General features: G+C 49.5%; 1 protein-coding gene across 9 annotated transcripts in view; it reads right to left on the bottom strand.

The window, feature by feature from the left end:
* Window positions 1-24463, bottom strand: part of LOC1272004 (potassium voltage-gated channel protein Shaker) — a 177152-nt gene that overhangs the window by 47545 nt on the left and 105144 nt on the right. The window lies entirely within an intron of this gene.

The following is a 24463-nucleotide window of genomic DNA, read 5'->3' as shown; positions in this document are numbered from 1 at the left end:
GTTTGTAACGGAGGGGCGAAAAAAAGGAGCCCCGGTAGAACGGGCCAAGAAGCTGAGTCAGCAGCAAAGTCAAGCCTTCCTATTAGTGTTGTGCAAATAGACAGGTTGGTGACTCGCCTGCTTCAGCGTTAAAGGTCAATATGGTCCTTGGGCTTCCGCTCTTCCCGGAAACCTCGTAAGAAGGTGCTGTAGCCTGCCAGCCATTCGATCGAATGGTAGAAATAGCGCGGGACAGGCAGCAACGGAGCCAGGCCAGCAATAGTGCGTCTGTTTACACAGCTCTGCCCCGGACCCCCGGTTCGGCGGTCTGTACCACCTGTACCACCCACTAGCGCACCTTTTTTCATTTCATTTCATTTCATTTCATTTATTAATACAATATCCAATACAATACAATACAATATAATATATTTTTGTTTCATTCCCCGGTTTCGTGCGGGCCAAGCATTACGCGCGAGCCAGCGAACGCGGCCAGCACCTCGAGCGGGGATAGTAAACCTAACCCACAACCTAAATCGTGTTGTTAGTGGCTACCGACACCATACCCCTCCTTAACCCGTTCCGTTTGATTGATCAAGCGGAGTCGCACGCGCTTAGGGAAAAGGGAAAGCGATGGATATCCTGAATTTTGTCTTTTTGTCCTTCCATTTTTGTTCTTCTTTGTCTGGACTAGCTGCTAGTTACTGGCGGGGATGAAAGGCTACAGTTAAGTGCGGAAAATACGTGGCTAGTAACCAAGTTGCGTTTGTGTGTGGGTTTGTGAGCGTGAATTGTAGAGCATTGCCAAGAGCGAAAAGACCGCTCTACGTTGTTTTACCACAACCCTTTTTACCGTTTTGGGAGGATGCATGCCTTTGGATAGATACTGCTTTGTACTAAATCAAAGCTTTACCAAATGTTTGATACGTTTAAGTTAACATTGAGAAGGATAGAGATAGAGAAACAGAGGGAAAAATCAATTGCTGTAAACAGTGTTACCTCTATTCCCTTAAAATGTTGCGAATTTCGGTTAAATGTATCCGTAAAAAGACGACACTTGGAAATGTCTACTGCACAACTTTGCACCAGAAACGCAGTGCCACACTGCGACTGTATATGCAACGGAAACCATCAAGGACAAGGCGTCTTAAGCAAAACCAAAAACCAAAACAACAGCCAGCTTAAGAAGCACAGTTCACAAAATATTGTAAAAAAAAACAAACAAATACCGTAACTATTAAACGACACGTAAATAACATTAGCCGAGCAGCGGCAGAATGGAGAGCGTTCGGAGAGCCAGCCCGCAGCACCGTGTTTGTCGCGGTCTCGGAACTTTTTCGGGTGGGCGAACAGCACCACCACCATCCAACGATGGTGATCGTGCATGGCAAGCGTGAATAATTAATGCTAAAAAAGATAAAGAAGCTGATCCGACAGGGTGGGCAGGAAGGGGGCCGGATACTGGGGAAAGGAAGCAGCAACCCTCAAGAAGCAACGTGCACGTAATCGCGGCAGCTTTTAGGGCACGGACAATGAGGCACCATTTTGTGCACTTGAACTGTACCATGCCTGCCTGCTCTTTCTCGCTCTCACACACACACACACACACACACGCTCACGCATCTGTTCGCCATTCCATTTATGTGGTGGAATTTCTGCCAGCAAATATAACGAGCACTCCAAGAAAGAAGAAAAAAATCGCAAAGGTAAGCGGAAACCTCGTCAAGCCTCGTACACTCAAGAGTGCCTCGGAGCGTTGTCCGGCTTTCTCCCTCCCCCTTCACGGTCCGGACCGGGCTAAGCGCGGACACTAATCGAACCCATTGGAAACCAGCCAGTATGTATGTATGTGTGTGTGTGTGTATGCGAGGCAGAGTTTGTTATTTTGCTTGGGATTTTTACTTGTCCTGCTCATGTCGTTGCTTTGTTTGCGGGAAACCGACCTCTGGAGACCTCTGGCGTTACTAGTTGAATATCTACCATGTAACAATCTTCACTCCCTACCCCCCCCTCCCCACAATTTGCATTTATTTCTGAGAAGGTTTTTTTTGGCGTTTTCTTGAAAAAGAAAAAAACAACAACGAACGCATCAGCAGCAGCAACGGTAGCAGAAATCGCACAATACTGCGTCTAGGATTAAAATGGACTTCCACCGCCAGGCGGAAGGCTGCGAAAATTGGAACGGGGGAAACGGGTGGAGGGGGAGGGGGGGGGGGGTGGGTGGGAATCGTACAGCGCAGGGAGAGCAGGGAGCGAGATAAAGCCAAGCCAAAACCCCGAGCTGGTGAGCAAATAGTGACGCAGTGCAGGAGTGTGGATGATACTGCTGCGTGCGTGCGTGTATGTGTGTGTGTGTGTGTCTGTTCGTGTACGTGTGAGAGATACAGATAGTAGTGGAAAGTGAAGAGGGGAGAGAAAGGGGGAGAGTGGCAGAGAAATTGGTGGGGCTTTCATGGCAGAATGAAAAAAAAAACCAATCTTCGCGGCACTCTCCTTCTTATCGGCAAGCTTGCTCTCGGGCTCTTCGTATCGTATGTGTGTGTGTGTATCTCTTTCTCTCTTATTCTCTCTCTCTCTTGGTTGCTTTCATTGCCATACAGCGTTAGAATGATTGCTCGCAGTCTCTTTGGCGATCTTTTTTTTTCTCTGCTCAGTCAAATCAGGAATGTGTAAAGTCGAGCAACTTTTGATTCCTGAACGCTATGTGACGCTGGGAAGGTTAAAAATGTCTTCCTCTCACACATACAAACACACAAACACACACACACAAATATGTTCACATAACTTCACCACGCTGCAGCTCATCCCTTGCGGCAACAAGGGGTAACGCAGGCAGAGGCGTAATTTGGTGAGTGAAAATTCATAGCGAAATTGTGAAAAAAAAATCAAAAAGAAAAACTCTCCTAGCGAATTAGAATCATCGAAAGCGTGATTGAGGGAATATTTGCTCTCTCTCTATCTCTATCTCTCTCTCTCTCTCTCTCTCTCTCTCACGCTTCTTCGCTCTATATACATATCTGTATCTTCTTTCACCATGCATACATACATGCAAACACACAGACAAACACACACACATACACACATACACACACACACACATACACACACACACACACACACACACACACACACAACACATGTGCCAACGTGGGCATCCATTGATCGTGTGAAAAAGTGTTTCTTCTCCGTCTGTGTGTGCGTCCGTGCGCATCCGTGCGCATCCCTGTATGAGTGTCCATAATAATATCGATCTTCTCTTTCTCATTGCGGTACAAAAGAGCGCAGAAGAGAAGAAAGAAGAGAAGAAGAAAAAACAACACCACCTCGTGCACTCTCGCGCTCATTTCAGGCAGCTTTTCCGCTTGCTTCCTCGCGCTCTCTTTTTTTGTCGATACAAGTTGAACGCACACACACACAATGTTCTCTTGAACACGAGATTGTGGTGGTGCCGCTGCTGCACCTGCCGCTGTGGCGCTGGAGGTGGTTGGAGGTGGTGAAAAATGTTTCCCTGCAGCAGCGCGCAGCGCACGGATGCTGCAGGGCTGGCCGCTGACCAGCCGCTACCCGTTACAAAGGGAAAAGGGACAGCCGCACACGGCACTGAAGCAACTGGGTGATGAAAGAGAGAGAGAGACACACACACACACACAGTGACAGAGAGAGAGAGAGAGAGAGAGAGAGCTGTCTTGCGATGCGTGTGACCGTGGTAAGGTGTGCACAGGTTATTTTCACGGCAACGGTAATTTGCAAGCGCACACCAGCGCACCATCTGGTTTTGCTGGCTGCCTGCGAACCTGTGCAGGCAGCTAGAAAACCACACGGCAGCGTTTTTATTTCCACCTCCCTCAAAAAAAAAAAAAAAACAAGAAGCATTTTCCATCCCATTAAGCGGGCCACGTGTGCAGCGGTGTGATTGGATTTGGTTATTGCTGGGAAATAAATGTGCTATAAAATCATAGAGGCTACGGCCGAGTCAAATTTCCGTCCACTGTCTCGTCCTCTCGCTTGCGTTTTGCACCCTCCTGCCGCTTTGCTTGTTTTCGCTGATCGATGGGGAAGGGAGAGCAACATGGATGCGCCTGGTCTTTTGTAGCCCTTCGCAGGCGCAACAATCACTAGAATCCGGCTCGCTCGCCGGATCGTGTTACAGAACCGACAACCGACACCACCACCGCAGCGATCGATCAGCCCCGACGGTTCGCCCGCCGCGCTCTCGCTCCCGTAGCAGCAAACCATCCAGAAGCGCGATGGAGGCGCCTGGTGCCTCGTGGTGAAATGCGCCACAGTGCGCACTACGCAAGCAATGGCCGCGTAATCAGTTTGATTGCAGTTCATCTCGCCGTCAGCCCGTCGCACCGCCCGTTCCCCCCTCCCCCCTCTCTTTCGGAGCACACGCACGCACGGGAGTGGTCGGGAGGAGGAGAATGGGTCCTTTTTTTTGCTGCTGTGCTGCTTTCGCCGCAGCCAAAGCAAAGATGGCGCGCGGGACCCGTATCATCCTGCCCATCACCGATTTTGATGTTTTTTTTCTTCTTCTATTTCTTAACGAGGTGGAGAAGGGGGGGGGGGGTGGTGTGTTCTTTTGATTGTTGAGGCTGGCTGGAGTTGACGTTTGGCGCACGTGTTTGTATGCGTATGTGTGTGAGTGTGAATGTTCATTTTTTGCTTCTTCTTCTTCTTCTTCTTCTTCTTGTGTCACTTGCTGATCTGATTTCATTCTTCGCACACTCACATATACACATTGCAAATTCACACGTACAGCGCACGCACACACACACACACACACATGTTGATGTTGATGGAAACACGCACGTCACAGGCACACAAGCACACACTTGCGCGCGCGCGCGCACGCCCGCCATTGCGATATGCACTTTGTCTTTCACTGCTGGTTGCAAAAATGGGGATTTGTTGTTTTTTGTTGTTGTTGTTGTATCGCTGGCTGGCTATCTGCACACTCTTCCGGTTTGATTTTTCACCAATCAGCACCTGCAGCCCCGCATGCACCCCGCCAAGAGGGGAAAAAATCAATTTGCATCGAGGCGAAACACCACCACGCCACCGCGGAGTGTTGCGGAAAATTGTGCTGCTTGTGCGGTGGCGCTTTTCCGTCGGACGCACACAGCAGCCATAAGCACCACGCACACGTTACGGCAACAGTTTTGCAACAACGGCACCCAGAGCGGACACAGCCTTTGCACGCAAGACACACACACACACACGCTCACGTTGCGGGGAAGGCCGATGGAGCCACCGGATGCCAACCCCGAGGAGCAGTTCCACACGGCGAAGGTTGATTGTTGAATGTATGTAAGCTGAGCGCACACACACACACACGCACACATGCACGCCCGCACACCTTTTGCGCTCACGGACACGGAGTTTTCTGCGAAACGGTCGAACGGAGAGGGCGGAGTGGCCGGGGTTCACAAATCGAGAAAAAAAAATAACAGGACCCTTTTGGTGCATGTCTTACTCTGAGTCTTATGGCGTTTACTTAGCTAATGTAACGAAGAGAGAGAGAGATGGAAGGAGAGAGAGAGAGAGATTTGTAAGGGAAGGTGTGCAATTTGCAAGCAAAAATCTCACACGACCACGCAAAACCACAGTGTTTAAAATACTTTGAAAAGTGAAGTGAAACTTTAGAATGGCAAAAAAAACGCCATACAACGAGTACAACTTTGCCCAAATGATTCGACACACACACACACACACACACATAGAGAGCGAGAGATAGTTACGTGGGCAGGCGCGCGCACTCTGGACGGGCGCACGTACATGCAGCATGGTGGTAAACCGCGCAAGAAGCAAGAAGCAAAACCGTACCCAACCGGCCCTCTAAAGATGGTGGGTTTTAATGGTTGCCGGAAAACGAAAGTGGTGGGCAAAGAAAAACGTTAACAAAAAAAAAGAAGAAGAAAATGCTTAACCACACAACAGTGGTGGTCCCCATTGGTCGAAGCCACTGGTGCGCTGCTTGCTGTAAAACGCACCCGCTGGTGACCTGGTTGGCCGCTGGCCGGGGCAGGCAACGAACGTTTGGGAAGCGAAAATGGAACCAAAAAAAAAAAAAAACACAAACGCAACCAGACACAGTTTGATTCGCACCCACCGATCGGACGAAGCGGTAAGGAAGGAGGCAGCGGTGCAACCACATTTTAATTTAAGCTCTAACAATGCTTAAAAATGCTTTGCAGCGTTCAAACGCGAATCCCTTAGGTAATAGATGGAAGGGTTTGTGTGTGCGTGTTCTCTCTCTCTCTCTCTTTCTTTCTCATTGTTGCTCTCTCCCTGTATCACTCTCTCTCTCTCTCTGTTTCTTTTAGCGAAAATAAAGGGTGTTTGGGCGTCCGTTTGCCGTTCGCAACACTGAAATTACACAATTTTCCCGGCGAAGCCAACACTTTTTGCCGCCGACAAAACCGATTCGTTACCGCCTAGGACAGTGTGGGGCAGCTGCTGGACGGAAGGAACTTTTGCCTGCATTCCACACAGTGGCCTCCAGATAGCTCGCTCGCTCGCCCTCTCTCTCTCACTCGCTCTCTATCTCTCACGGTGGTTTTACGCTCTCTTGCTCGTTCGTACTTTGATGGCGAATTAGTTTTGAGTGACGGATGAGGCTGCGTGTGCTTTAAATATTCACCCAATGTTTTGCTTGCCAGCGCTTGCCACCCGAGCCTGAGGGTCAATTTTTAAAATCTTCCCTCATCACACACACACACACACACACACGCACACAGGAGCATGCACAGAAACACTCGCGCACATGCAGCAACACTCGCGGAAAAGCAGTCCGGGTACGGTGAAGTTTGTCCTTTTCTTCTTCGATCAAGACGTAGTGCAAACACACACACACACACACACACACACACACACACAAAAACGCAGAAACCATCCGAACAAGGTGTGCGCACGTGTGTGTGTGTGTGTCGCACGGTGTGTATGGCATCTTCGCAAGAGCATCACCCCTAGTGCACCGACAACACATACACAACTGCCGTGGGGTCACACACTGTGGGCTGCGGGACTGGTTCATCACTGGGAGTTTTTGGATAAATCGGCTCCCCGTTTTTTTTCTGCCGGAGCCCTGTTCCACGGGGATGTACTGTTCGTGTACTGTTGTGTTTGCACCCGCGCTCCCTGCTACCGTTCCGTCCCTCCCGAACGGGGAAGGAGAGGGCGATCAGCAACAGACACACTCGGCGGCGCGCGCTACGAACGAGTGACACAGACACGGCCGCGTGCGTATGTGGGTGGAACGAGCACACACAAGAAAGAAGAAGGCAGAGAAAAAAAGCCAGAAAGGCAACGCGACAAAACCGCTGCCAGTGTTGCCTGCTGCTGCTGCTGCTGCTGCTGCTGATGGTCGTTCTGCCGTCGTCTTGCACAGTGTCGGTCGGAGTTTTTCCTGACGGCTTGGCGCCCTGTGGCATGCCACCGCTGCTGCTGCTGCTGCTTCTGCTCGCTACTGGTGTGTGTTGTGTCTGTTTCGTTTCGGGTTTTCGTTTGCTTTTTTTTTTCTCTTCTCTTGTATTGTGTGTGTGTTGCTGCTTTCGCTTTTTCGACTTGCTCGGAACGGTACCCGATCGGTACCCGAGAACAGTACAGCGAGCGAGCGAGAGGCAGCGAGCAATAGAGAGACCGAAAAGGTGCGAAAGAAGGAGACATGTTGGTGGGGAAAATGGAAAATTATATCTCGCAGCGAGCGAGTTTGGTGTGCAACAAATACGGCTCACGAGTTTAGCCCCTCTCTCTCTCTCTCTCACACACACACAGCAAGCGCCGTAAGCAGCGTGAACGCTAGAGAAAGGGATTGTGGCGAGGGTGTGTAGTTTCCCCGGGTTGTCCCACAGATGGCTGCGAAATTTACTCTCCTCAAAATGATCTTGCATTATTGTGAATTAATAAAAAAAAAAAAATAGCAAAAAAAAATAAAACAGAAAACAATCACCATCGCCGATCGCTTTCGCTGTGCCGCGTGTGCAAAGGCAATGCTTCGGTTTTGCATCGCCCAAACGCAAACCCGTTTTCTTGGTGCCAGATGCAAAAGGAAGAAAAAGAGAGAGAGAGAGAGAGAGAGAGAGAGAGAGAAAAGAAAAAAAGATCCGCACGCACAGCGACAGATATCGCCCGCCGCGGCTGGCACGCAAATTGCAGCACGGCCGGAGCGCGAGCATCTGCATCCGCGAGAGCGTTATGCTGCGAGATGAGCATCGCATTGCGCGCGCGGGCCAAAGCGGGAGAGCCAAGCGAACCGAACACCCTGGAGGGTGTGGTCCAACAGGGAAGGGTGGGTGTGGTGGGGCAGGGAAGGCTGCGAAGAAGGCAACCCGCTCTTACACCGAGCGGGAGGCAGAACAAAAAACCCGTGGCGCGCATGCGTTACTTTGTTTATCGTTATTGATGCCGTTGTTTAGTGTGCTGCTGCTGCTGCTGCTGCTGCTGAATGTTGTTTTTCGTTCGCTTTTTCTTCTTCTTGCCTCCCCCCCCCTCCCATGTTCCCCACAAATTAACAACGGCTCTACCATTAGGTACTGCTTCATCGCCAAACCATACCGGTCTGTGTGTGTGTGTGTGTGTATATATTGCTTTACAAAAATATTAATGAAGAATAGAATAAAGGGCAAAAGGGAAATTAAAATTAATGTAACCACAATCCCCACCCCTAAGCTTCGCTTTATTTTTCCTTCAGAAAATGCTTTCTTCCCAACACATTCTAGTCCATTTTTTTTCTCTACCCTGCTTAGTAACAGCAATCCTCCAACGACAAACTGTCACAAAATGCACGCACACACACATTTTTTTCTTGCGCCCAAAACCATGAAAGACAAGGCGTCTCCATCGTGTGGCCACCGTGGCGGAAGAAATCGCTCCTACTGTGAGCAGCACCCGCCCGGTACGTGCCGTAGAGCAATCGGCAGCTCAATCGATGCGCCAGAGTGCGTTTTGCCGCTCGCTGCTGCGAATTAACCCTCCCTCCTTCAGGGCCCTTAGCTGAGCTGGGTCGGGCCTGTAAAGGCAAATTGTTGAATCCGTCCGGTGGTGGGTGTGGGGCGCACACACCCCGATACAGTGTCTTCAAACCGCTCCAGCTCGCGCGGGGGTCAACAGGGGGAGGGGGGGGGAGGGAGTGGGGGGGTGAAATTTCTTTCCATTTGCCGTTTTTCCTTTCGGCACCCACGCACTCGTACTCGTACGCAGCGTGCACGGGCGGGTGCAAGTTTGTTTTACGCGAGCGCTTGACTTTGGCAAAGCAACAACCCTTCGTCTTCCTCACCCTTCCCCCCCCCCCAGGCTACAGGGCACACGGGAACAGAAGGGTAGAAACAAAGTTACTAAACCCGCACGCACGCACGCACGCACGCACGCACGGACTCGCATCACGGCGGTACGGCGCGCATCGGTCCGACCAACGCACGCAAGAATTAGCGATACACACCACCAGCATGTATGTGTGTGTGTGTGTGTGTGTTTTTGTCTTGCTGTACGTGCCCCTTGCGTACCCTCCTCCGCCCTTAGCGCGGTTCGTCTGCGTTCGTCGCTTGCTTGGTTTTGTGGTGTGCGGTGACCATGGCCCTGATACAATGTGCAGACGCAAAACACGCACTACCGCTGCCTTTACCACTGTGTTTGTGTGTGTGTGTGTGTGTTTGTGTGTGTGTGCGTGTGTGTGCATGCGTGTGCGTGCTTGCACGGGGTGCAGACGGGGGAGCGGCGTTGCGGACGGCAGCAGCTCGTATAAACATTGCCGAAATGCGCATGACACGCACTCCCCGCACATGCAGTAGTGGCAGCAGGCAGAAAGAGGCCTTCTTCCCGGGGCACCCGAGTGTGTGTGTGTGTGTGTGTGTGTGTGTGTGTGTGTGTGTGCGTTTTTTTGTTACTTCTCCCCGTCGAGAACTTATGCGCCCCCGCGCACCGCTCCCTCTCTCGCTCCATCGCATCAGCTCGCGCTCTCTTTGTCTTTCGATCGCTCTCGTTGGTGTGCGAATGGTTTGCTGCCCGTTCTGGCCGCGTGTCTGTCCGCCGCCTGCCCCGCTCTGCTAGCTTTAGCGGACCCACGTGAGCCGAAGTCGACGGCAGCGTCGATCCGCCTCACTCGACTGCCGTCAAATAATGCTGTACAATTCGTCGTTTTAAACGCGCTGCCAAACCGGGAATGCCGGATCGGGCTGCTGCTAGGTGGGTTGGCCAAAGTTGCGCCACACAAAACTTGTACGTAGGTAGACGGCTTTATCTACGCACGAAACATGTAAGGTGCTGTTTTTGGTGAGCAATTGGCGAAGATTGAAAATTATGGGCAAATCACATTCTCATCTGACACTTTTTGTTGCTCCCCTTTTTTTCCATCGCATTCTCTTGCAACCCTTTCCTCAATCATCCTCACCAACACAATGCCCGCCAACGGCTCAATGCATGCGTCAATACCATTGCCCATATGATTAGTTGAAGTGCTTGTTTTTTTAGGAAGTCTATGAAGATCTTTCAAATTTTTCCTTCATGAAGTGTAGTTTATTCACTCTAAAAAATGGAAAATTCTGTGAAAGTAATACAAACAAACACCAAAATTTGCATTTTCAAGGAGACGAATCGAAAGGAGTAGCAATATAAATCAATTGAAATCCATACAATAAATAAACAATACTTTTGGAAATAAAAATACAATAAAGCAAAATAAAATAAATCAAATAAAATACGAAATATCCAACAACATATAGAAAAATGATAAAAATGTTTTTATTAAAGAAAACATAGCGATCAAAACCAAAAATATCACAACAATCAAAGAGAAAAATACATGTAAATAACAATTACAGCAATTAATTTGCGAACGAATGTTTTTATTCAATAGTATACGCCTTTAAAGAGTTGATAAATACAAACAAACAAACAAATAGATGGATTGTTTTGGGGGGAAAACGTTGTACTTAAGAATGCAAAATAAAAACATTATGTTCATGCTGCCGTTTCATACGTAGATGGAATGCGTATTGAAGTGTACTGCATTTTATCCCCAATGCAGACCGCTATCGATAGAGCAACCGATTTTTATGGACTTTGTATGTTTTTCTTCCCTGTCTAAACACCCATCAACGTAATTCGGGCGAACTATCTCTCTCTCTCTCTCTCTCTCTCTCTCTCTCTCTCTCTCTCATCCTATCTTTCTTCTCCGCTGAAAAGTAAGCTCTCACACACTCACGCAAAGTGTTCCTCGTGCTTCTCGCAATGTGTTTTTGCTTCCCTTTTTGTTAAAAGCTAAGGAAGACAAACCCTGGCGCTGCTGCTGCTGCTGCTGTTCGGGTTTGGGCTTGCAGAGGCGAGAAACGTTTCACTACATGCTGCTAGCGCTGACCTTCGGTTCGCCTTGCCGTACGGTTTCGGTGTCTCCCGGCCGAGCGGCTCTTTGCGCGGCTTCGCTGATTAGTTTTCGCAAAATCCCACCGAGCCACCGAGCCACAAAACCTGCCCGTATGTGTGTTTGTGAGAGACAGACACAAAGAGAAAGAGAGAGAGAGAGAGAGAGAGAGAGCGAGCGAGGGACGTGGATAGCCCAACAGCAGCACTTTCGAAGGACGAGTCACTGACACGTTTCTGATTTACGTCAGCATCGGAGAAAAGGGAAGTCGTTTTCGCACTTCAAAACTATTGCTGCAATGTGCGCTCTGGTCCTCTTGTTTCTCGCTTACACGCACATCGGTACACATACACACACGCACACACTTGCACACAAAGGTTGTTTAGGATCATATAATGAGCCTCTTACTCGAAGCCGCATCTTCCACGCTTCGGCCCGTCCTTCGGTGTGTCAACCGCGTTACCGCTCCTGCCGTCTTCGAGCAAAGGCAAACTTCGCCGCACAGAAAAATCCGCATTGTACGGGTATAGGACAGGGGAGTAGGATACGGGACGGTGGGTGGTTTGGTAGGATTAGGAGAGCGGCATAAAAGCCTCTTTTGGACGACGAAGACGACGAGGACGACAACGATGCGCCCTAAGGTACCATAATGAGGCAAGCACACAAACACAGACACACACACACACACACACACACACGCACACACACACACACACACACACACACACACACTCACACACACACACACTCACACACACACGCGCGCGCAGAGCTGTGTACGGATGCGTATCGAGTGCGGCTCTTGAGCGGTTCTAAAAGCCGGGACGGAAAACGCATGGTTTGAGCACGTGTAGCACGGATCTAAAGCGATCTTTTTGCTGGAGCGTGACTTACCTCCCGTTCTCCATCCCCCCTCCCCCCTCCCTACAATCGCCGCACAAGCGTAAGCGTTTATTCAAAGGACTGCCTGCCACAAACACCACCAGCCATTACTTTACAGATTTTTGCCGTGGTGGTTTAAACCATTGAAATCGGCTTAAAATCCGGCTCGAAGGACCAAATTTGAAAGCAATAACTGAAAGCAGTGCCATGAGCTTGTGGGACAGCGATTTACAGGAAGGTTATTTTAGTTTTAAAATGCGTAAGCTACACTGAAACACCGAAAACGAAATGTTCAATCTATTCAAACAAACGGGTGGTTTGCTTTTCTCTTTTCTTTTTTGCTGTTTTTTTTTTCTACCACACGTCACCGAAACAAATACTCCGCAAACAAAGCCCCGCAAAGCTTTGCTGCTTTGCTATGGCAACATGCCGCCTATTATGGAGCCGTCGCTAGTCTTCGCCGTTTCCCGGCACCGTCCCTACCTTTCCCTCGTGTGCGTCAGCAGGACACAGGCGCGGAGCGTCGCAAAGGCACTATGCGGATAAAAATAACGCATCCTTTGGACGCGCCTCGGAAACGATGTGGGATGGGCGGGGGGGGGGGGGGAGTAGGAGGTGGTTAGGGGACCATCAATCAGAATCGTGTTTGGAACGTGCTCGATTCTCATTATGAGGCTTATTATTATGAATCCTGCCACGGGGGAGGGGGTGGTCGTGCCGCATGTCACCTGGGGAAGGAGGTGAGCTACTGGGCGCCTCCATGTGGAGCGTTCGGGTTGCGTTTATTTTACGGATAACAAATATTAGTCTAATAATTGCGGTGGTTTAAAAATAATCTTGGAAGAATGTGTCTGAACAATACATTTAAATCCATTATTTGAATTGTTGATATGGCGTGTTTCGCACTACCGATTCGTTGTTGCTCTGGTCTAGTCCTTCGTCGCCGATCAGCGACAGTTAAATAGTTATAGATAGATATAAGATAAGGCAGACGACCTGCGCCCACCCCCCCACGATCCCGTCGATCAATCCTGGCGCCTATGCAGTGATGTGACCCCGGGAAGACAACACACGACGGCAAACGGGTGTCGAACAATACACACATATACACACGGTGCCGCGGCGTACAATCGTATAATACAAATAGCGGTAGCCGCCAGCAAGACTCATCAGGGTCACCAACGGTCGTGTACCGTCCGCTCGTGATGCTGCAGGCCAGCTTCAGTCAAGCATTGCGCAAGCACAGGGGTCAACACAGTGCTAAACTGATGTTTCTATGTGTGTGTGTGTATGTATGTGCATGTGTTTTTTTCTTCTCTCACTCAGTTTTTGCTTCGGGATTTGGGGGGGGGGGGGGGGGGGGGGGGTGTAAATCAGGTCGGTCGCCTGTTTTGGCAGCTTTCTTGGGTTAAATTATTTTTAACACATTCACTGCCCCAACTTCCTCCTTCCGTTGATTACCCCCCCCCCCCCTCCTATATCCCCACCTTCGTCGTCCACCCTTCCTTGTGTGCTTCCCATTCTGTTTGCTGCGGAATGGTCCGTCTCGCTGCTGTGATACGAATTAAAGAAGATACACACACACACGCACACAGCAACAGCAGTACGGCAAACCGGCGCTGCGATGAAAGCGAATGAACCCACGTCCAAATAACAAAACCAGCGTGCACGCGTGTACGCTGCCCGTGCGGCACTCGGCGGCAAAGCAATCGGAATGCAGCATTGCTTATTCCGGCATTCGAACACATTCCACGGCGCGAATTAACCAACCAAACCAGCCCGGGCCCGGCCAGAGCGCTACCGCTGCCACCGCGCAAAGAGAGGGAGGGAGTTTGGTACTCCTCTTCTCCCTGCTGCTCCTCGTGCCGCTCCACATCGTCCCCTGCTTTGCGCTACATTGGAGCCTTCGCTCGGATCGGTAAAGATAATTGGAACGCAACCGTCAGCGCCATCGGTCCGGTCTGGATCGGCAAGATTGACTGGGCGCGATTATGGCGATATCAGGATTTTTAGAACTAATTAATATAATGCCAGGATTTTCACCCGATTTGATGGATCGAGATAGGGGGGACGGGGAGCGCTTTTATCCTCTTCCTCCTCCCACTCCCCTCTCCGACTCGGTTGGTGGAATTTGTGCGAGTGGATTTTTATTGTTCGAAATTTCGGTTCTTCCTCTTTTCATTTCAACGAACGCCGCCGTAACGCCGGCCTACAAGCTGCAAGGGCTTGCGGGAATGGAGATAAAATCAATACGCCTCGAGGGAGGGGGAGCGGATCTTGTAAGCACGGTGCGGTGGGACTGGAATGAAACTGACACGCGGCCGAAATCCGAAGCGATGGGCACAAAATTAGCGTCTAATTAATCAAACACCAGGCGCCTCCTTCGCACCGCGAGGGCTGGGCACCGGCCGAGCGCATGGGGACATAATTGAATTTGCGAAAAGTACTTTAAGGCGCTCTGACGTTTGTTTTGCACACGGTGAAAATTTAAACCACCGCCAATGGAAGCATCCAACGTGGATTGGTTGGTGGGAAAGCACTTTTGCTTGCACACTGTCAGCTACTGGGCGCCTCCATGCGATTTATCTCCTCTCTGGCTTTGTCAAACGGGACATGCTCCAGCTACTGGTCAGCGGGCAACAAGCACTGAAAGTGTTGGCAAAATAGATGAAAACAGCAAGCAAATGAAAAATCTTCCTTTCAATTAGGCGGAGATGTCCGTGGAGTATAATTACAAAGTACAATAAAATATACGACACTTCCTATTTACTGTTCTTCTGCACGGGATCAGTTTCCTAATGTGGCCAAATAGCACGCCAGCGTAGTAGAGCGCTGTTTTTTTTTATTTTACTTTTCTTCCACCATATTTGGCAAAAGAAATTGCCAACACCAGATAATGTGCAGATGCTAACAGCTAGCTGGGCAATCGATGGTTATCCTCCTAGTTCCCAATGAGCCATGAGTTAGGGCAGCGTATATTTAATGCGAGCAGCACTTGAAATCATTTGGAAAATTTCTCGCAAATCGGTCGCAATTCAATAGCCCGCTGAATCCGATGAAATGAAACAAAAATAATAAAGGAAAAATGGGGAGAAACAGCACAACAGCAGCAGGAACCTTGTTAGCCGCCCTCGACAGAGATAGAAGAACGAATGTTTGACTCTATCAGTTTTTGTCTATGTATGTGTGTTTGTGTGCATGCTTGTATCGGTACACGGAATGGTACGATGCGGCAAAGTCCAACAACCCATCGCCAGCTGGCCGAATTGGCAACCTCATCACAGAATCTCAGCTCTCGCGCGTATCGTATCGACTCTACCATCGCACCTACGTCACCCGTCCAAGTGTGTGTGTGTGTGAGAGAGGGAGAAAGAGCAAGCGAGAGATACTATGCTTGAAAGTGTGTCACTGTATGTGTGCCCATTTTATTGTTTTTGTTGTTTTCTTTTTCATTCTCTTAGCTTGAGCAAGCAAACGTGAGAGCGAACGTGCAGAGCGTAGTGGAAGTAATTGAATCGATTCCTCTGACCCGTTTGCCAGCCGACACACCGTGGATGCTGCAGCAAACGGCGATGCTGAATGGCAATCTCAAAGCCGAATTGATTGAGCTGTAAATAATTTCAATGATCAAGAGAGAAAGCGCGAGAGAGAGAGAGTGGGAGCGATAATGAGCGAATTTTGAGTAGAGAGCCATCGCAAGCGAATTACTCGGCGCGAGATAGGTGCATCCTTTTGCCCGGCACACGAAGAGACTGCGAGAGTCAGCGAAAAAGAAGTAGAGAGAGAGAGAGAGAGAGAGCACTGGCTCTCCGCATGTGCTGGTAAATGCGGGACGCGCGCGAGAGCGAACTGTTGTGATTGCTGAAAACTGACCCAACAACCGCAACCGAGTCCGAAAACTCAAGGTCTGCATCGGTTCGTCCCGCATCCCGTGCCAACGGTGCCTCCGACCGTGCCCACCCTCACGGCGGTGCGGTGTATTTTAAAGTTCCTCTCCTCTCTTCCCGCGCGGCTCCCTTTTCATCCCCCGGCTCGTTGAGTGGCCCATGGGCGACATGTCACCCTCTGGCAGCGCTGCGTCCGTGTGACGCACGAGGTAGCCTAGGTTTTCCCCCTAATTGGTTAGGTGAGGGTTTTGTGTCTTGCCAATGATCGCTGAGGGGAGTGTTGATTTTTTTAGCCCCCTTGGGGGTGGAGGTAGTCATACGATCATCCAACCTTGAACGGTGCTCGATGATCGTGGAAGAAGGAAGCGCGGCGTGGCGAAGAGGGTTGATGTGTCACGACCGACGACGACGACGCCGGGACGCACGTCACCGTATCAGCTGGAAAAAAGGGCATGACGAGTTGTATGTTTGTTTGTTTGTGTGTGTGTGTGTGTGTGTGTGTGTGTGTGTGTGTGTGTGTGTGTGTGTGACAAGTATGTTATGATAACAATTTATCCTTCATGACAATTTTTTTTCTAAGTAAGAAGTGCAAAATAGCGAGAAAAACAGAGAAAAAGTGTCAAAGTTTTTAGCGACAGAGCTCAGATTGAGCTGATGACTGTGCATTAAATGATTATGAAAAAAATCGACCACACACACACACACGTTGGGATGGCAGCTGAGGTGAAGGGAGAAGGGCTGCCCTGTTCTGGATGCAGTAAGCACGCACGCACGCATGCACACAGGGCCTGGGCAGGGACAGGCATGGTGGAACACTGATGAAAGTTTATTTTTAGCAGTGGCAATGTATTTATGTATCGCTTATGGTGCACTAATAATAGCGCGCACACACACACACGTAAACACACACATATATACTGGCCGGATTCGGTCATCGATCGTCTGTTTTGCGGCAGATTATCATGTTCGCCCAGCAACGAAACCCGCAACAGTGCGCGGGGAGGCCCCGAGAAGGCCATTATGTAGTTTCATTTGAAACATTCCTCTTTCCTTCTCGTGCTGCTTTTGGTACTTTAAAATACAAAAATCTTTATCGCAATGTTTTTCCCCCCCCCGTATTTTGCGCCAAAGTGGAATCAAATTTGTTTCTTTGCCGGTCCCATGCAGATCCCAAGCGCAACCAGTGCTGGAACAGCAAGACCATTACTGCTAGCGAATGGAGAAGAAGAGTGAAGGTGGGTGGGAGACGCAGTGGAGGGGACAAAGTGCGAAGACGCACCGACGCACACGGTAAAATGGGTGCAATGCACCAACCGGCTGCCGAAAATGTTGCCCCGAAAAACCGAAACCATGAAAGCTCCGACCGGGACCTTCAGCTTTACAGGCGGACAGCGAGGAAAGCTTCCGAAAAGGGCACGACACGAGACAGGCAGGGCAAAACAGGAAGAGAGAGAGAGAGCGAGAGAGCGTGCGAAAGAAAGGAAGGAACGAAAAGGAAAGCTTTCTCACTCATGGTCGGCTACTGCTCGAATGGCTTCCACTGCTCGAACGTCTGTCGGTTGTTTGCGCCAGATGGCGCCACCTCGCACGGGGTATTTGTAAAGCGCACTCTGCCGGAAAGCGAACCGTACCAGGGCGTGTGGCAGTTTAAAGTTCTTTGTTGTCTTTTTTTAGATTACTCTACGCATACATCGAACCAATTGGAATCGGAATTGAATTGTTCAGTTGAATTCAGCGTAATGCAGCATGTAAAGGAAAAGCAGCTCAAGCTAACAATCTACGGGGGTTTCTTCTTACCATAGCTGTGAAACAAAAGTAGCAAATGAAGATATATTTTAAATGCTACCAACGTTATGCTCCACTGGATGGTTCCCTTCCCAACTGCTATTGTAAAAGCTTAAAATCAATATTCTTAGCAAGGCAGCACTTTGAAAACACCACCAGGAAACAAAGCAACCGATGCAGCGTGTCCAACAGCAACTAACAAACACCGCCCCAATGTGTATGTGTAAGTGTGCTTTAGTATATCTTATTTTGTTTGTTTGAACAGTTCGACGGCTGAATTGAACATACCGCCATGCATAAGTAAACGTTCTGCCCGGCATGCATCATTTTTATTTTTTATTTGTTTGGTTTGTGGTATAGGAACGCGTGGTGGAGGAGAGGGTGAGATGGTGTGTGGGTAAAGTGTTGCAACTGCAGCTACAGCGGGCAGAGCGAGGAATGCATTTTTCATGTCGAAAACGCCATCGAACGCCAGGGAAGGCAAAAGATGAGGTTTGCCGCTTACCACTTCGATCCGGCTCGAAGGACCAAAACTTGACCTTCCAGGTTCAAAGATTGCTAGTAGAGTTGTTTTTTTTTTTTGAAAATTATGCTGAGATGAATACACACACACACAAAACAACCAAGCAGAGCAAGTAAAAGGAGGGAGGCGAAAGAGACAGTGGGTGGGTGTGCGGATATGCGGCTACATCAGCCGCACGAAATGTAAGCCACGAGGCCACCGACGGACGTCATCGAATGCCGCAGCCGAGCGCAACGTCAAGGTGCAGGCCGTGTGTCTGTGTATGTGTGTGTGTGTGTGAAGCAAAAGAAAAGAAAAAGAAGTCACAGGGGACAACGGTAGAAGTAGGGGTGGGGTGCGCTGAAGGCGAACAAAATTTGGTTACATCTGCCTGCTCCTCTGTTGCTCGCTTTTCCCCCGGCTTGATTGCATTGGAACCAGTTTTGTTTTTTTTTTTGTTGTTTTTGTTGGCGTTGCATGTTCATTTGCATTGTTTACTTAATGTTTCCTCCTCCCCCGTGCTAGTCGCAAATGTCACAGACGGTAGCAAAAGGGCCAACAATGAGTGTGTGTGCGTTGACCTAGACGCAATCGGTGAAAAACACACACACACACACACATGCCATACAATGCGCTAAAGTGATGATGTGGCGGTACTCATGCACAAAATTAGACACTCCCCCTGCTTGCTTCATCCACACTCGTGCTCACGCTCTCTCTCTCTCCCTCTGTCTGCCAGGGGGGAGTTCTATTGGGGCAGCCGCCTCCACCTCTTCTGATCGATGCTAATCAACAAGTAAAATAATACGCTAGTTCCCCCCCGATTGCCCTGTCGCCTTGCCACCCACTCTGTTATTTGATTTCCACCTTCAAACCCTGTTACCACCCATCACCCACCCGTTTGTACCAAGCGTTGAATTGAATAGCCCTTTTTCTTCTTCGCCGCACCATCGCGTCTCGCTTTTATTCGATGATTTTATTTGACTTCGCCTGCTACTTGCTCCCTGCCTCCTTACCCCTTGCCCCACCCCTTGTCTGCATCCTCTCTCAAGGGTCGTTAGGGTGCCAATCGGGCACGACATTCGGTAGTCCACGCGTGACGTCAACAGATGTTAAGTACACCGACAACCGAGGAGAGGAGTCACCATATCGCGCCCCTCCCCTTCTCTACCGTCTAGAGAATGCTTCAAGCGGAAACTAGGCCGCCGGCCGTACCTCCCTTTGTCGAGTGTGGCTGCCGGTTCCGTGCCACTGCTATCCCCTCACCCGCTCGTCCGCCCAGATTATTGGAAGAAGATACAAATTTCGAGCCCGACCGAAAGGCTGCCAGTTAGCACGAGCCCGCTTACAGTAATGGGGCACGCGAAACTGCACTGCAGTAGTGCCGCAGCCGCATCTAACAAAACTTCTCCGCCACCGTCGTCATCCGCACTGCCCTGTCCAATAGTGGAGAGTAAAATATGGAAAAAAGGCAAAATGTTCTATGAGTCCATTTGAACGTGTCAGAGAGAGAGAGAAAGAGAGAGAGAGAGAGAGAGAGAGAGAGAGAGAACCTACAAGACAATGATAGGCTATTAACAACGTGACAGGAATAAAATGTTCAAACTGGATCACCGTTATCACCGTAGTGTCACCAAAAACTGCTCGAATACTGCTCGAAAACTGCTCGAATACTGCTCGAATACTGCTCGAATATTTCCTACTTTTGCTCTGGTACAGTCGTCTGACTGGCTGGCGAGTCCAAGCGCATTGGAATGCTGTTTAACAAATGCTCGGTACGTGAATGAGGCTGCTTTCACCGTCCTCCCCTTTATACTCGTCAAAAAAAACTGAAACGTTGCAGCAATCCAGGCGCCAATGGTAGCACTTTAGAGGAGAATAACAGCAACAAAAAAAACCCCAAGCGTCATTACATTCGAAAAAAAAACTCACACAACGAGTTTGGGAAGACCAAACCATCCCCTCCCCCCCTCCCACCACAGTATTGGGTGGCAAACAAACATTATAACAGAGTGATACCATTGTTTAGACAGGCTTTAGCTCTCCCGTTGTCCCGAGTTCACTGCAGCAGCAGCGGGTAATGGAGTTTACTTCTGACAAACTATTGATTTCCTGCCGGTGCACGGGCGCCAGGTGTGTTTAACTAGAAGCGCGGTGTGGAGGGAGTAGGGCAAAATCACCCCTCTTTGTGCCCCTCTGGAGAGGGCTGGAGCGAATCAGCTTTATCCATTTCCAGTGCGCCAGTCAGGTCGGGAGCGGGAACCGAGCGACGAGCGACGATGGGACGCAAAACACGGGAGGCAATCATCGGAGATGCCAACGCTAGCTGCACGCTAGCGGCCCACCCAGGGCCCACCTGTTCGCTCTGTGTGCCGAAGCGGAGGCGAAATCAACGCTGCACCAAAGCCAACTGGCTGTTTTAATTAAGTTGAGGTTGATTGTCATGCAAATTGCACACTCCACAGGTTCGAACCACTCCCACAGCAAACCATTTGCCGAGGCGAAGGGAAAGTGAAGCAGATAAAGAGAGAGAGCGCGCGAGAGAGAGAGAGAGGGATATACAGCTCGAGAGCAAGTGGACAGAGCTGGACCCTTACCCTTTCTCCAAGGCAAAGGGGGCAACAAGAACAAAAAAAGAACGAACCAGTTGCGTCAAACTTGCACGAGCGGACAGCAGAAGACGCTTCAATTAAGCAGTTTATTTCGGTCATGCACCGCGTGTACTCGAACGGGTACAGAAGTTTTAACCCCCCCTCCTGCTCCTAACATGGCTCTCCTGAACCGGGGGTTGGGGGGGGGGGGGAAGGAGGGAAAAAACTTGGCTTTATTTACATTTTAACCGTAAATTGAGTTAAATTGCTAGTTTCGCAACAAAATGTAAAACTTTCTGCTGCAAAGCAATCAACTGGCATGCCGAGAGAAGCTTGTTGACCTTCTCGGCGGTGAAGGTTGCTCGGTTGCTGCTACTCTCATTGCTGGGTTTGTCAACTTATTATTTGAAACTCAATACTCCCCCATACATTCCGCCGATGATCCGATGCGCGCAGTTGCGGACAAACAAAAAATCCTGTCTATTATCTCCCTACACACTGCTCCTCATTGCTTCCTCTTGAATCAAACAAAAAAAAAGGTGTCCTTGTCTAGTTGGGTTTTCAATTTTCTTAACTACTTCGTGGGGAACATGGGGCCTTTGGGGGGGGGGGGGGGGGCAAGAACGCAAGTGAAAGGAAAAAGCACGTGTCCATCGAAATAAAATAAAACAAACAACAAGCAAGCACGCTGCCACGCATTCGAAGGGCATTCTTCCAGTCACGCTCAAGCGCTCTTGCTTGCCCCCCCCGCACCTTCTCCCGCACGTGTGCAACAACAATGGCGCACCCGCGCCCGATCGATTTTCCGCTCAATGAATCATAAACTATAATGCGCCTCCATTACGTTTTATAATTCGATTATCTACATTCCATTATTACTGGCTCCGTTCCATTTACAAGCTCCAATCTATGTGTCTGTGTGTTCGTGTGTGTGTGTGTTCGTTTCCTCACTTCGCTTTCCCACTGATGGCAGGGCTGCTTCGGCCTGTTTGTTTCCGCAGCCTTTCTCCACCGGTCGGTCCTGCCGCAACTACCGCAAGCCCTGCGCGTGCCCTTTGTTGGTGTGTAAAAGAGACGGAGTGGAGTGATGGTACGGAGGGCGCAGGTGAAGAGTATGTCAATATGTACAAGCGTCTTCACACACTTATGGCTTTCCGCCTATGGCTTTCCGCGTTCCAGCAGGGCACTAATGTTACGTTCCGTCAATACCCGAACGCCCTCGAGTACCGACGGGACCGGGAAGCAACAGGCACCATTGCTCGCCGGAAAAGGTGCGTCCAATCAGCGACCAATTCGAATTGCCAAGTTGGGGAAGCGACGAACATGTACGGGTGGCGAACATGATCGTAGAAAGGAATCGTTTTTCGGGGTAATCGAAGCGAATTTGCGCGCGATAGAAATGGTTTGCTGCGATGGACGATTTTTGCTCCTTTTCTAGCAGCAGGAGGTGGAAGGAATGGAGGGAGTAGGGGAGGAGGGGATGATGGGATGTGGGAGCTCACAAAACTGCAGCAACATAGTACCGTAGTAGCGCGAGCTTTTTTGCACGCAACGTCATCAGCGCTCAGGTTCTTTTAGTCCTTCGAACCGGATTTGCGTCTCCCGGAAGATGCTTCTCGCACACACACACACACACATGATTAGTGCTTTGTGAGGGAGCTTGTTATGATTTCGGGTCGCCTGACTCAGCTAAACGGATCCGAGCAAATCAGCAGCCCAAAAAGGAGCAGCAAAGCACGGAGTGCTCCAAATTTAACGCTCGTTTTTATCGTTCGCTGAAGAAGAGGCAGCAGAAACCCGCCCCTCAACAGCTAGCGCATTCGGTCCTGCGAGCGGATTGGAGGGGAGGAGTGATGATGTCTGAAAGGGCACCCGGAAGGACCTTGTGATGGATGGTTTTTTGATCGCCAACCGCATTCTTGCGCCCTACAGGGCATTGAAACGACCCCATAAAACTTATCAGACCGAGCGAGCGCAAAAAAGAAAACGTAGCCAACGAAACCAAATCCCCCCTCCTCCTTTCAAAAAAAAAAAAGAGAAAAAACGAAGCAAGGATTTATGCCGGATAGCGCGCGAAACGACTTTATAATCATGTTTCTGCAACGCAATATAAAGAGAAAGAAAAAACCACTCTCCCGCGCCACCTGGCGCTCAGAAATCTCGGGCCAACAAATCGGATCAAAATGCTTGATCACTGAGAAAAAGCGAGCGAGCAGAAGAGAGAGAGAGAGTGAGGGTGATAGAAAAAGAAGAAAAAAAAACGAAAATGGTGGATTTGAAGGTAAATGTACAGTTCCGCGCACCGTTCGTGCTCTCTTGCGCTGTGCACGTTATCCTCATATGCAATTGCAATGCACGGTTTAACATTACACACATCTGTGTCTGTGTGTGTGGGTGTGTATGCATGGAAACGATAAATTTATACTTCAACCGTGTGATTTGAAGGAGTTTGCATTCTTTTTTTTTTTTGTTATTTCCATACTGCTCCATAGACAGACAGGAAGCAGGAAGCGACCCGCCTTCAAAAAAGACGTACGACTCGATCACACACGGCCCACGGATGGGCACGTTTTGCCACACGTTTTGCAAAAGTTTGCTGGCTGCCAGCGGGCATCCTTTCCTTCTTCCCTCTTTGCAAAACCAAACCGTCGCATCGCAACGAGAACGGAACACGATGGGGGAAATCTTCGTCGCCTGCCTCTCCCGCTCTGCCGCCTACGATCGCTATAGCAACCCGCACAGCACTGTCCCCGGGGCGGTCGGTTTGACGATTTGATGACAATGTTTTCCACCCATCAATCGGGCGAACGCCGGGAAACTTTCTGTCCCGTGCCATAAAACCGCACATTTTTCGCACAACTTTCAAGTGGTGTTTTCTCTCGCACGACCAGTTGTTAGCAGTTGTTTAAATATGTGCTCCAGCTCGGCGCTCGGTCTGTTTGCGACGGCCGAAAGCGGCAACCGTAACACATTAGGCTAAGCCCGAACGCACGCGAGCGATAGAAAAAGATGGGGGCGAAGGAGTTTTGCTTGGTCAAATAGTTGCAAAGTTGATTATTGCAGGATGCAGATGTGCTCCAGTTTTGATTCTGATGCGAGTCACTTTTTTTTATAGTGCCAGCAGTATGTCACGCATTTGTTTCTAGCAGATAGATTTCCACGACTTACAAGCTAAAGAAAGAATAAAAAGTGAAATCGCCCAAAAGGTATGCAATTTGTATCACAAAGTATGCTTAACAAGTTTCTATTTTAGCTGGAGAATGTTTTTAGCCAGTAAAACTTTAATCTTGCGATGAAAGGAATAGTGAAAGCGGATGGGGCTTGCTCGTCTGTCGGAGCTGTCTGTCAGAGTAAATAGAGATAGCAAGATGTGACAGTTGTCGCTAGAAATTGTTTCATCATCACGTAATTAAAAATGGTTTTATCTGTCTTTAATAGTTACTGGATAAGATGAGACTTTCTGTCTTTTCACAATCGGTGC

This window comes from Anopheles gambiae, chromosome X (genome assembly GCF_943734735.2).
Source record: "Anopheles gambiae chromosome X, idAnoGambNW_F1_1, whole genome shotgun sequence".
Taxonomy (NCBI): Eukaryota; Metazoa; Arthropoda; class Insecta; order Diptera; family Culicidae; genus Anopheles; species Anopheles gambiae.
Note: the sequence above shows the minus strand (reverse complement) of the source record. Positions and strands in the feature narration are given on the sequence as shown.